We start from the raw sequence: 12,892 nt of genomic DNA on the forward strand, positions 1-12,892 counted from the left end.
GCTTCACTTAATTGCACAGTTCTGTCGGGCCCCACGTTATGGCGCCAAAAACTTTTGCAACGTCCCACCTACACAAAATCACCACACTCTAAACACTTCAATTAGGAGGACGGCAAAAGTCTACCCATAAATGCTAACTTCTTACCAGTCGTTGAACACAGATTCTAGATATCTCAGGGCTTGCTGGGTAAAACGTGAACAACAGCTTTATATATATATATATGTTTATTATAAACTTATCGTAAGAAAGTCTGTTAGCACACCAGTCTTTAACCTTTATCACTCAAGTGCATTTACATTTGCCATACACGTGCATTCACCACTTCTGGATTCAAAAGGGGGGAAGGGACCATCCAATTTATTCCTCGCAGTGAGGCGCCAGGGGGAGTATAGGGACCTAATTTTATTTAGGGCGCTGTTCGCTGCTGACGTCACGGACTCCCCTGTAAGAGAAAGTAGTATGTGCGCGGTGCCCCCAACCACAGCTAGGAACTGGCCGTAGCCAGCCGGCACCTCCGACAAGCGGGCGCTGGGTAAAGGATTTAAGGATGCCGCGACACCCCCGGCGTTAGCTAGGAATCGGCAAGCCGACCGGTGTCTCCTGTACAAGAGCAGCAGGTTAGGAAGGAGGTCTAGGTGCTCCTAGACAAGCCAGGCAGGTAGAACCTGGCACCTAGACCGGGTAGTTAGGTTGCTGCTAGGCTCTTCTTCTTTCTTCCTCCTTCCTTCCTTCTGGGATGGCTGCTAGGCTTCTGGCTAGATGGCCGGTTTTTCCCAAGATGTTTGCCAGTTGACATCCGGGAGCCAACTGAGCTCCGGTCTCGCTGCGCTGGGTTTTATACTCGCGGTGGCGCATGGGTGGTGAAAATTTTAACTACAAGTACGCGTTGCTAACTCATTTTTTTACATATTGCAAACTTCGTACTGAGGAATATCAAGGTTTTGACATTGAGAAATCACTAGTGGGAAAATCACTAGATGCATGTGACAATATAAACTAAAACTGTGTGCATTCAGACAATACAATTAATAATGAGCCTCGCAGGACTCTGCTATTCTAAACAACACGTTGAACAATGTAAATGACAATAATTGATAACATTAAAAAGAATATAGCGACCACGCAGGATCTAATAATGAGTGAAGCTAGTAAACGTAGAGGTGGAACCGTTAACGTTTACAAAATACATTTAAACTAAAAGCGTACGCCTCGCAGGGACATTCCGCTTAACTCTTTCATCAGATTAAAAAGAATATAGTGACCACGCAAGGTCTAATAATAATTAAATGGCGGCCAAGCAGGGTCGTTACACTGTCGTGACGCATATGTCCCCGAGAAAGATTTGTTTACATGGAAAGAGAAAGAGTTTGAATTGATGCACAGATAGGCTAATTGTGACTGGAGCTACAGTTTAAAGTGGGATCCGAACCACTGTGCAATGTGCCTCCACCAGGTTTCGAACCCTGAACCCCTTGATTACAAGGCGACAACATTACCACTACGCCATCGGGAAGGCCCTAGGAAAAAGGAAGAGATTGAACTATTCTCTGTCCGTCGTGAGAACGAAGTAACAAACACACCTGGCTTGTGAATGAAGCCAGTGTAAACACACACGCTTGGCTTGTAATTGATTGATTTGGTTTATTTTACTTCGCATTTCTCCCCCTTTTGGGTAATGGCGAAGATGTGGATGATGAAATTGATGAAGGGACACTCACAGAGAACACCCATGCCCAGGCCGGTATTCGAACCCGGGGCCTCTGGCCTAAAACACAGGATTACACAAATATAAATAAAGTCTGTACATGAAAACTTTTCTTAAGTTATATAATTTTTAAAAATATAATTTATCAAGAATAACACCCTTTAAATTTGAGCGTGCGTGTTCATATTGATAATTCATGTAGGCTATTAATAGAAGCAACTTGATTGTGTCTCGTAAGGCCTTTAAATTGGTGGCAATCATGTCTTATCAAGAACCATGCTTGAAAAGGTACATGCTTTCTGCCAGTCATTAAATGGTAATTTAATAGAGTTTCTGTTTAATAAAGTGGGAGTGTGAATATTACCAGGTTAAGTGTTCATCACCATGTGACTCACTTTGTTTTACACAATTAAACGTTTAAGAATTGAAATCAAACATCAAGAAAGTATTTGACATCGTCTGTACCAGCACCAGTACGATTCCACTCCTTAAAAATACATGTAAGATGTATTGATGTAAGGAAATAGTGATGGGCAATTTGCCTGGTAATACTTACGTTCCCCACTGTAACCTTATCAGTTACCACTCTTGTAGTGCTTCAGAGTAAACCGAACTCTTCAGTGATAACGACGTGCTTAAGTGGGGTTAAACAGTCGATAATTGTTTAACACCAGAGAGAAGCCAAGCCGAATGGTTACTTTTTCATTTGCAGCTTGCTGTCTCATTCTGCTTTGCTTAGGAAGTAAATAGATGTTTGTTTACATCTTTAGAGTGTATATAAAGGAAGCATGTGCGTTTGCCTATATCAATAACGTAATGACACACTTACGAAGTATCGATAAAGTGATGATATTTTCTTTCCTTTCCGATATTACACTCTTATTTGACAGCGTGTGCTTCCAAAGCTTCCTTTGTGCCAGTTTTTCTCAGAGGGGGGGGGCAGAGTAAGATTTCATATCATGTCCCTCAGTCATAGAACTTGTATTTTATTTATTTATTATTAATATTATTATTATGCATACTATTGTTATTATTATTTAACAAAACCAGAAAAAATTAAATTGACTGAACATACCTTGGTGCTGTTGACAAATTACGATTGGGTCGAAGAAACTGGATTCGCTTTGCTTCCTACCGTGAACATCTATCACTTTCGTGAGGTACAATTCACGATGCATACATACCACTTTATCTGGTATTCATCATGTCACCTATTATCCATGTTTTTGCGCGTCATGGGGTACTGTATATACATTAAAAAAAAAGTAATTCAAAACGAAATGTAATTATCCAACTTAGATGCTGACTTGGAGAAGTTATTTCCGACTTTTTGGCGTCCCGAACAGTCGAGAAATTCCAAAGGATCGTATGGGAAAGTGGTTAATTATTGGTATCTTTTGCTCTAAAAGTGTGAAGAAAATTTATCGAAATTAACGGTTTGTATTCCAGAAGTGCAAAACAATCACTCAAAGGGGGAGGGAATAGTGTGTAAAATTCAGGATTTTCACCGCTTCCGTAAATTTCGGAAGTTCCCCGTCCTGCTCTGGAAATGGTGAATTTTGGGATTATAAAAAAATTATCTTCCCAATCCCGTCTCGACCAAAAAATTTCAACCTCAACACCCTAGTTATGGCAGTCAAGATGATGCTAAAGCCTCTCGTGAAAAAGGTATTTCCTTACTTTGGTCGACGTGGAAGTAATTGCTGCAACTTACAATCTGCAAGTCACATAAAACAGTATATTTATAATAAAATATCACATCTCGAAGTACATTGTATTTTGTCAAATATCTCCTCGCAGGCACGTATCTAGAAATATTTGTGGGGTCTAACCAAGTGTCTGAGAAATGATGATAATATTTGAATTAATATGCTAATATAATTTATGTGCCTATTCATAATAATATGTCAATTAATTGTTATTACATGAAGACGGTGTAAGAAAAGAGATATAACAGCATGTACGTATACTTAAGATCGCCAAAATATATCTATATAGAAATGATTGTCCTGGCATGGAAATTAATGTGAAAAAGATAAACATTGAATATTTGTTGAATAACAAAATATGATGTTGCTCCAGTTGATGAAAAGTAAAGTTCCTCATTAATATTTTATGCATATAAATAAGTAGTAGTGTGCATAAACATTCCTTGGTACTGTCGTTCAAAGCCGTTTGATCCCAATCCAATCCTTCCAGTAAGGTCGGCGGAAATAAGTAACCCTCGATTGAGTTGGTGTTTTAAGTCCACTTTATGCACAGTAAGGCTAATCGGGACTGGACATACAGTGTAAAGTGGGATCCGAGTAACCCTCGATTACACAACAAAAATAATGATTTTCATTATTTAATTTTAGTACTTGGTAAGTCTTTCTGGGGAGGGAGTTAGAACCCTTTGTCCCTTCCCTCTAAATACGCCCTTGCTGGTCCCATTTAGCAATCACCATGTTTTGCATCATGACTTGCTTCCCTCTGCTTCCTCTACTCAACTTTGGGTGCATCCATTGTACGTAACAGTTAGACCCTTATAGAAATGCATTATCAGTAGGGAACGGTCGGGAAAGGGAAAAAAAGGTTCTGCAAATGTTTTTAAAAAGGTGCTATACCCGTTACATTAACATTATTTAAGCAACACTGTAGCAAATAACATAACAGCTCTCGTTCTGCTCTACAAAATGAGACTATAGGATTTTATGTGGTTACTCAAGAAGAGTAAAAACCCTTGATTTTTCTGTCAATTTTTTTTTAACAAAACATGAAACAAATGAAGAAAATAGGTGCTGATGTACCAAAGAGGAGGTAAAAAGGGGATAAATGTTCTAATCTCACGAAAAGATGCAACCAAGTGTGTTCATTTTACTTGATTTCATGTCCAAAAATACATATCTCAAACGATTGGTGTGAAAACAGCTACTCTATGTGATCAGAAGTATCCGGACACCCACCTGAAAATAAAGTACAAGTTTGGGCAAACCCTCCATCGGGAACATTGGCAGTCAATACAGTGTTGGCCCACCCTTAGCCTGGATGACAGCGTTCACTCTCAGAGGCATACTTTCAATGAGGTGCCGGAAGGTTTCCTGAGGAATGGCAGCCCATTCCTCGCAGAGCGCCAAAATGAGAAGAGGTATTGATGTGGATCGGTGTGGTCTAGCACGAAGCCGGCATTCCAAAACATCCCAGAGATGTTCTATGGGTTTGAAATCAGGACTCTGCGCAGGCCAGTCCATTAGTGGGACGTTGTTGTCGTCAAACCACTCCCCCACAAGCCCTACAGTATGGACGGGTGCTCGGTCGTTTTGAAAGACACAATGGTCATCCCCGAACTTATCTTCGACGGTAGGCAGCATGAAAGCTGTTAAAATGTCAACGTAAGCTTGTTCCGTGACATTGCCATGTAAAGCAACAAGGGGACCAAGCCCCCTCCAGAAGAAACATGACCACACTGTAACCCCGCCACCTCCGAATTTCACTGTCGGCACTATATAGGCTGGTAGATGTCGTTCACCAGACATTCGCCACATTCACACCCTACCATCGGATCGCCACATTGTGTACTGTGATTCATCACTCCACACAACGGTTGTCCACTGTTCTATGGTCCAGTTTCGACGCTCCTTGCACCACACGAGGTGGCGTTTGGCATTTGTCTGTGTGATGTTTGACTTATGGGCAGCTGCTCGGCCATGAAGACCAAGTTGCCGCACCTTGCACCAAACAGTAATGGTGCTTGGAGTAGATCCTGATGCAGTTCGGAATTCCTGTGTGATGGTGGCGATGGATGATTGACGATAATGCTGTACGACCCTCTTCAACACTCGATGGTCTTTGGAGGTCAACATGGGAGGCTGGCCTGCACGCTTATGGGTTGTACACATCCCTTCACTATAACATTGGAAACAGTGGACAGAGGGATATTTAGAAGGGTGGAAATCTCACACACAGACTTCCTACACAAGTGGCACCCAACCAACTGACCACGTTGAAAGTCTGTGAGTTCCTCAGACCATCTCATACTGCTGTCTAACACTGTCTGCAGACTACTGAGTTCGCTGACTATGTGTTCCAGGCGATAGATGGCAGTACTGTGTCGCCCTCTTGATAAACACACGTTTCGCGGTGTGTCCGGATACTTTTGATCACATAGAGTATATTTTTGGAAAGGTGCTGCGCCTTAAAATCCGTTCCCTAATCAGGCTTGAAACAACGTGAACTGAATTAAAACATTATATCCTAAGTTATAATGCAAATGGTATAAAATGGAAAATGGGCAAATTATGCCTGAATACAAAAGATCTTTAATATAGTCGTCAAACATTTAACTTGATGGATACTACTGGGTACGAAGCATAGGAATTTGGAAAGAGAGCATAGAAGGGGGAGGGTAAGGGTGTCCCCTGACTCTCCCTTCAGTTCAAAGACTGAATTTTGTAGCCAACGATGTACCCCTCATGGTCGGGGTAACCCTATTTAAGAACCGCTGTGTAAGGGAATAACCCAGGAGCGACGATGCGAAATTGCAGAATGTGCTATGCTTAGCGAAATTGCAAATGTGGTAAGCCTTGAATAGTCTGCAGAAGCCCGTCTTCAGCCGGGTGACAGATGAAGACATCAGCAATTCAAATCCAAGCACTCCCTCAACAAGGAGTCGCTTTGCATGACAGCGGTGACGCTCAATTGACGCGTGTGTGTGTCAACCTTGAGAAGCCCTGATGCCAGTGTGTTTTTGTTTACGCTTCGTTCTACAGTGTAACACTTATAGTGCTTACTGTGCTTGCCATGCTGCTTTAGTGCTGTGCCGTTTGTTTTGAAGGCCGCAAATGCAACTTGTGATTTTTTCGTATTCTAAAGTTGTTGTTTTTCTTTACTTCTATCTTCCCAACCTTGCTAACAGTATGAAGAATTTTAACTGGTGTTTCTAGTACGATAACGAACTTCTCTTAACTGTAGTAGGGCATCCCCGATGGCGCAGTGGTAGCGTCGTCGCCTTGTAATCAAGGGGTCCCGGGTTCGATACCCGGTGGAGGTACATAGTGGTTCGGATCCCACTTTAAACTGTAGGTCCAGTCCCGATTAGCCTTACTGTGCATAAAGTGGACTTAAAACACCAAATCAACTCAACTCAACTCTTAACTGTAGTGAATCTGGTGTTACATTTCCGTAACTTTGCAACATTTGCGAAGTAGGCAAAAGCACAATAACCGGTGCTTCGAAAGTTGTTTTTTAAAGGGAACTGAGTTACTGCTGGAACTTTTCTTGCAGACATATTGCACACAATCAATGATAACACTGGTCTACATATGATTTTTTTTCCTGCTGACTTAGATATTTTAACCGATTCTATATAATTTGAGGTCCCTGATTCCAAATATGTAGTCAGAAAAAGTGTATCACGTCACAATTTTTCACAAATCACATTTGAAAATGTTCACAATATTATAATACTGGGCTAAACTCCAACAATTTTCCAAATAGATATCTGCACATAATGAAATTATAGGACTATACATAGGTGGCGTAGCTGATAACAGGTATTAAGTTGCATTGTTTCACAAGTCACATTTCAAAATTTTCAGAAAATTATATCCGGCTACATTCCAACAGCACTTGCAAAGAGAATGCGACGTAGTCAGATGTCCATGCAGAGTATCACGTCACGTTGTTTAGCAAACATACGTTTCTATTTTCTCAATAGGGAGTTCTTAATGGACAAAAAGTTTAGGCAATTCCATAAAATTGATCAATTTGTTTCACGAGCACATACAGTCAACACCTGATGCCTGTACTTACGCTGAACTTAACATACACCACAGAATAGCACAACATGCATACCTACTTAGGCAAAAATTTTCTTTTCTTTGATTTTCTGGAGTAGGTGGCCTCAGGAACGTCACGCTGCAAGCACCAGCAATAGTCGGCCATCATGTTTTCATTCCATCTCCCCTGATATCGGTGCTCCATGGTTTTTATGCCTTGGTGGAAGCGTTCGCCCTGTTCTTCACTTACGGCACCAAGATTGGACGGAAATACATCCAAGTGGCTGTGCAGGAAGTGAAGCTTGACACTCATATTTAATCCTAACTTTTGAAACGTCACCAACAAATTTTCAACTAGAACCTCGTAGTTTCCAAGAAAGTTTGTAATGACATCAGAAAAGGCGGTTCATTGTTTGTAAGAATTCTTCATCTTTCATTAGCATCCTTATCTGAGGACCATCAAAAATACCTGATTTTACTTTCTCATGCGTCAATGCAGGAAATTTTGAGCAAATATATTTAAAGCAAGCCCCATTCTTATCCAGAGCTTTTACATACTGCTTCATTAATCCCAACTTAAAGTGCAGTGGAGGAAGTAACACTTTCTTAGGATCAACAAGCGGCTTCTTCTGGATGTTTTTCGCCCCGACTTCAAAGCTTTTCCTGGCAGGCCACAGTCTTCGTACCCAATGTTCGTTTCTTGCTCGACTGTCCCATAAACACAAAAAGCATGGATATTTCGTGACACCTGCTTGTTGACCTTTACTCCATTGTTACACAGGTTCTGCATACTTTATGAGGCGCCCAGGATTTATCTTGGTCACCCAATTTAATTCCAAAATATGCACTATATGCTTTCCTTACAAAGTCAGAAATATTTGTCCTTTGTTTTGGGGTTGTAAAAGAACCGCAAATGTAACAAAATATATCAGGGTTGTTCTTGCACTTTCGACGAACAGATGCCATGTCAACAAAAATACACAACAGCTGAACAGGTAACTGCTTCGAACCGCTTCCTTATACGACACTCAGTTCTATTTGTAATTGGATAGAATTTTAAATGAATAATCTCTTTAGTTAATATACTCTTGTGTTTCTACATTTAACAATGTTCGAATAACTGATTGAAATAATATTCATTATAATATTCCATGTGCTGCCATCTTGTGACCTCTTTACGGACTACGTTGTTTCATTGCTCTAAATATACATCCCTAATATTAGATAATTTTCTTTTTTTTCTCCGAAGCTGGACGTGATAGAAAAAAACGGATTTCGGTTTTGGATTTACCACCCTCGAATTACTAAAGAACAACCATCAGCCTCCAGTCAGCAAATGGACGTAGACCATTGTAATTAATCGCAATAAAATTTTATAATTATATGAAGTAGGAGCGGCGATTGGCTGCCAAATCTTGACGGGTCAAGGACAGGTTATTTTCTCTTGGTATATAAGCCTTACCATTAAGATGTTATAGTACAGGGCAAAAGACTGACAACTGCTCCCCCTCCCCCTGTAATCGTCGCTACTGATATGAAGAGTTGCATATGTTTTATTTTTGTTTGTTTGTCCTCATATATATTTTGATCATTATAACAAATCAATAATGGAAAAAACAATGAAGTCTTTGGATGGAATTAGAAATGACGAATTGCAATAAGGCGTGAATGTTCTACCTTTAGCATGTAAGAAAGCCTAACTTGCCTTTGGCGATTCCACGAACATCCTCCCACCTTAACATCCAAGGAAGACACGCAGTTGGAAATAGGAGTTGTGAAATTTATCTCATCCCCGTCCCCACGTTATAGATTTTCAAGTTATAAATTTAAGTATCCTAATTAACTGTTTATAACTTGTAACTGCGTTACAAATAGGTACTTCAAAACATTGACAGTAACTGAAAGGCCTCCCCGATGGCATAGTGATAACGTCGTCGCCTTGTAAACAAGGGTTCCGTGCTCGATACCCAGTGGAGGCACATTGCACAGTGGTTCGGATCCCACTTTAAACGTAGGCCCAGTCGCGATTAGACTTAGTGTGCATAAAGTGGACTTAAAACCCAACTGAAAGAAGGAATACAGTAACTGAAACACATCGACTTTTTTAAAAAAGAAATCGTAACTGTTGAGCAAAGCGAAAGTGAAAGCTAAGTTTCTACATAACTAATTTCATGCTGTGACTCTGACACGGTAGAGATAAGGTTTTACTATCTCCACCATTTGAAATACTTCACAAAGAAGTATAGTTGTCTTTGATAAGCGGCAACCACCCCCATACGTTTTCTGTATTTGTAACTAGCACACTCAGAAGCAAAATTAATTGCTCACGTACAATGAAACTATTATTCCCAAGTTGCTATCTCCGAGTTTTTGGTTCGTACAGTCCATGAACAGAATGTGTGTTAATGTTGGTGATCATGCCTTCCTTGACAACCCCGCTGTAAATAAAATCTAATGGCCGATTAAACAAGCAAGAAATATGTTTTACTTAAGCTTTTCTCAAGAAAGTCTTCGGCAGACTTGATAATATTCTAGTAAATTAACTTTTCTACAATAGCTACGATACCGAGCCAAGTCTCAGGTGTGTCTCGAAATTCGAGATGAGACCGAGATCGAAACGAGCTGTAGAAATCGAGACAAGAATGAATATTGCATACCATTTATGTGTTTTGTTTGCACTTTTTCTAATGAAGAAAAGTATGTAACTAATAACTTTTATCTTTTTTTACCCAGACTTATAATTTGTGACGTGACAACACGGACCATCTGTGTGCTATGTTAGTACGCAATGTTAGACGGTGAGGATCGTGATTCGGTTTACAGGTAAGTGTATACTTTCTATTGTATTGTTAAATTCGAAACTTGCGAGAAAAGATATTCAGATTCAGTGTGATGTAAATTAATAGAGTTATTTGACTGTGTTTAATTTATTCCATGAAAATTCTATGAATGCTACTGTTATTCATGTTGGTTGTTTCGTCTTTTCCATAAACTTGCCATCCATTAACCTTTGCCCCTTTTCTGTCACTGCAGTGGTGTTAGGTGGACTTAAAGCTATATACAGGGTGACCTGTAATTAGATGTATTCCCTGAAAGGGGTTATAGTAGAGGCAATTTGCAATAAATTTGACCATATGATACCCCGTCCGAAAATTAGTAGTTTTCGAGATAATCGAATTTCTATTGTTGTTTTTTTAAATGACAATTTTCCACTTAAGAATGCGAATTGAGAAAAAAACCGCTCATTGTATGGCACATATTTCAGCGTTTTCTGATAGCTAACAAATAAGTGGTTGGTTGGAAAAAAGTTTTCCCAAATAACAATCACATGTAAGTAACGGGTGGGTCTAAACTTACAAGTCTTGATAAAAAAATGCACTCTTAGTTCACTTGGCAACGTATTAATAACAAAAATGGTATGACACGAAGCGTACAAATTACTTAAATTACTTCCTTGTGTCATCTGCTATCAAATGTCGCTAACATTCACATTTGTGTACAAGAAATAATACACTTCATTCATCTTCATGTAAATGGAATCAATGAACAATGCAATTAAAGAACATTACACGTCTTGCTCAAAGTGGGCACCTCCGTTACGAATGCAGGCACGCAGGTTTTTACGGACATTTGGTTAAGATCCTCTCCCTGAGCTCTTCTTGCGAGTTTGCCGGTGTCTTGTAAACTAAGCCTTTCATGTGGCTCCAAATGTAGAAGTCCCAAAGGGAGCCGACCAGGGAATCGGACCGCCTTGGCCAATCCATTTCTTTGGATAAGTTTCGCCCAGCCACTGTCGCACGCCCAGCCAGAAGTATGGATGGGCGTCATCAACAATCATTTGATACAGCCATTTTTCCTGCCCCAAATCTTAAATGGCATCACTTATGAACATTTTTTGAGGAACGGGATGGAAATGTTGTTGGAGGATGTGCCTCTAGCTACAAGACGTGACATGATTTACCAGCATGATGGCTGCTCAGCTCGATCCCCGATCGATTTGACGCCTTGCGACTTTTACATTTGGGACCACATGATATGAACCTCACGGCTCATATCCATGTGCCGTTAATTATTCTTGGATATTTTATATTAGTTGGTTCTTATTATTTGATTATTAATATTTCACATTTCATAATTTTTGATAAATAGAAAGATTATTACTAGACTTATATAATCCACTAATATTTCCATTATTGTAACAAAAGTGTAAACGCAGCCTAATGTAATAATCTTTATGTTAATTTTCTGACCGAATCTTTAATATTGGATATGTAAATCTGTGTTCTTTCACGGCAGAAAAATGTTTATGATTTAGATTGACATAGATTTCGTTTAGCAACAATGGGAAGATCGAACCTGTTCTTTTAAGTTTAATGTATTCAATAAGGTTCAAGTTGCAACGGGGAATGATTAGAGTTTAGTCCTTATTAACAGAGATGAATCGTTCCCCTTATACAATTTTATTTGGTTTTGCTGCAACGTGGAAATTAGTTAAACTTTGATATTGAGATTGTGAATATAGACATTGATGAGTATTTAGTTTTTGGAAATGTCGCAAGTCGCGCTGTGCAAATTACGTAATGCTTAACAAGTGAGCATCGATTGGAAAAGTATATAAGTAAATGCGGAGCTTAGTTTGCACGCATTCCATCAGCGTCGGCTCTACGATATGAACGTCTAATGACACTTGGGAATAAAGATACCTGTATTTTGCCAAGCACAATTTATACTTCGAAATTTATAATGTTATGGGACGACAGGTTAGGATCGGCCGAAATCCTTTGAGGTTAATGACGCCTGCCTATTGGACATGTATTTGTCACTGTTGACCCATATATTCTCATTCTTACGGATAAATGATAGAATTTCAGATCTCCGAACTTTATTTTGGCCTTCTTCAAAATTTATTCAACGTAAACTTATTTGGGCAAGGAAGCAAGACTAGACATGTAATGCAATATGTCTCGTTTTTCAATGGAAATGTCATCATTGGCGTGTATCTTGATGCAAGCTCTGCCTATTAACGTTTCTCAATCCCAAGTACTCAGTGGAGCCCGTAGATTCTATTCTGCTTAAATCCTGCCCGTGTTAACATCGATACTCGTGACACATTTTGGTCGCAATACTGTAGGAAGGGGCACGTACGAAAGTTTTTGTCTGCTACTGAATGGTAGGCCGTAAGCTTCGTCTACGGTTGCAAAAACGACAGGGTTCTCTTCCCTGGTACGGCTTCCTCCTAGCGACACACATACACACGTAACTATTCCCTGCACATATACATATTTGGATTTTTCCCGTGGAGACATGCAGCAAATTAGAATTCTGGATTCATCGAATCAAATATTAACGAACAGGGGATTCTGTATTTATTTTAAATTTAAGGATATTCATGGATTGTAAATTGTAACTGAGTGCAATGTAAGCTTTCGT

At 39.8% G+C, this 12,892-nt stretch overlaps 1 protein-coding gene across 2 annotated transcripts in view; it reads left to right on the forward strand.

Moving 5' to 3' along the window:
- Window positions 1-12,892, forward strand: part of mtd (TLD domain-containing protein mustard) — a 652,551-nt gene that overhangs the window by 36,307 nt on the left and 603,352 nt on the right. For both annotated transcript variants that reach the window (XM_083130051.1, XM_083130056.1), the window contains exon 2: window positions 10,196-10,285. The gene's annotated coding sequence lies outside the window, so the exon portion shown is untranslated. The remainder of the gene's footprint in view (window positions 1-10,195; window positions 10,286-12,892) is intronic.

Source organism: Lepisma saccharinum, chromosome 10 (genome assembly GCF_977018435.1).
Source record: "Lepisma saccharinum chromosome 10, izLepSacc3.1, whole genome shotgun sequence".
In the NCBI taxonomy this organism is placed as follows: domain Eukaryota; kingdom Metazoa; phylum Arthropoda; class Insecta; order Zygentoma; family Lepismatidae; genus Lepisma; species Lepisma saccharinum.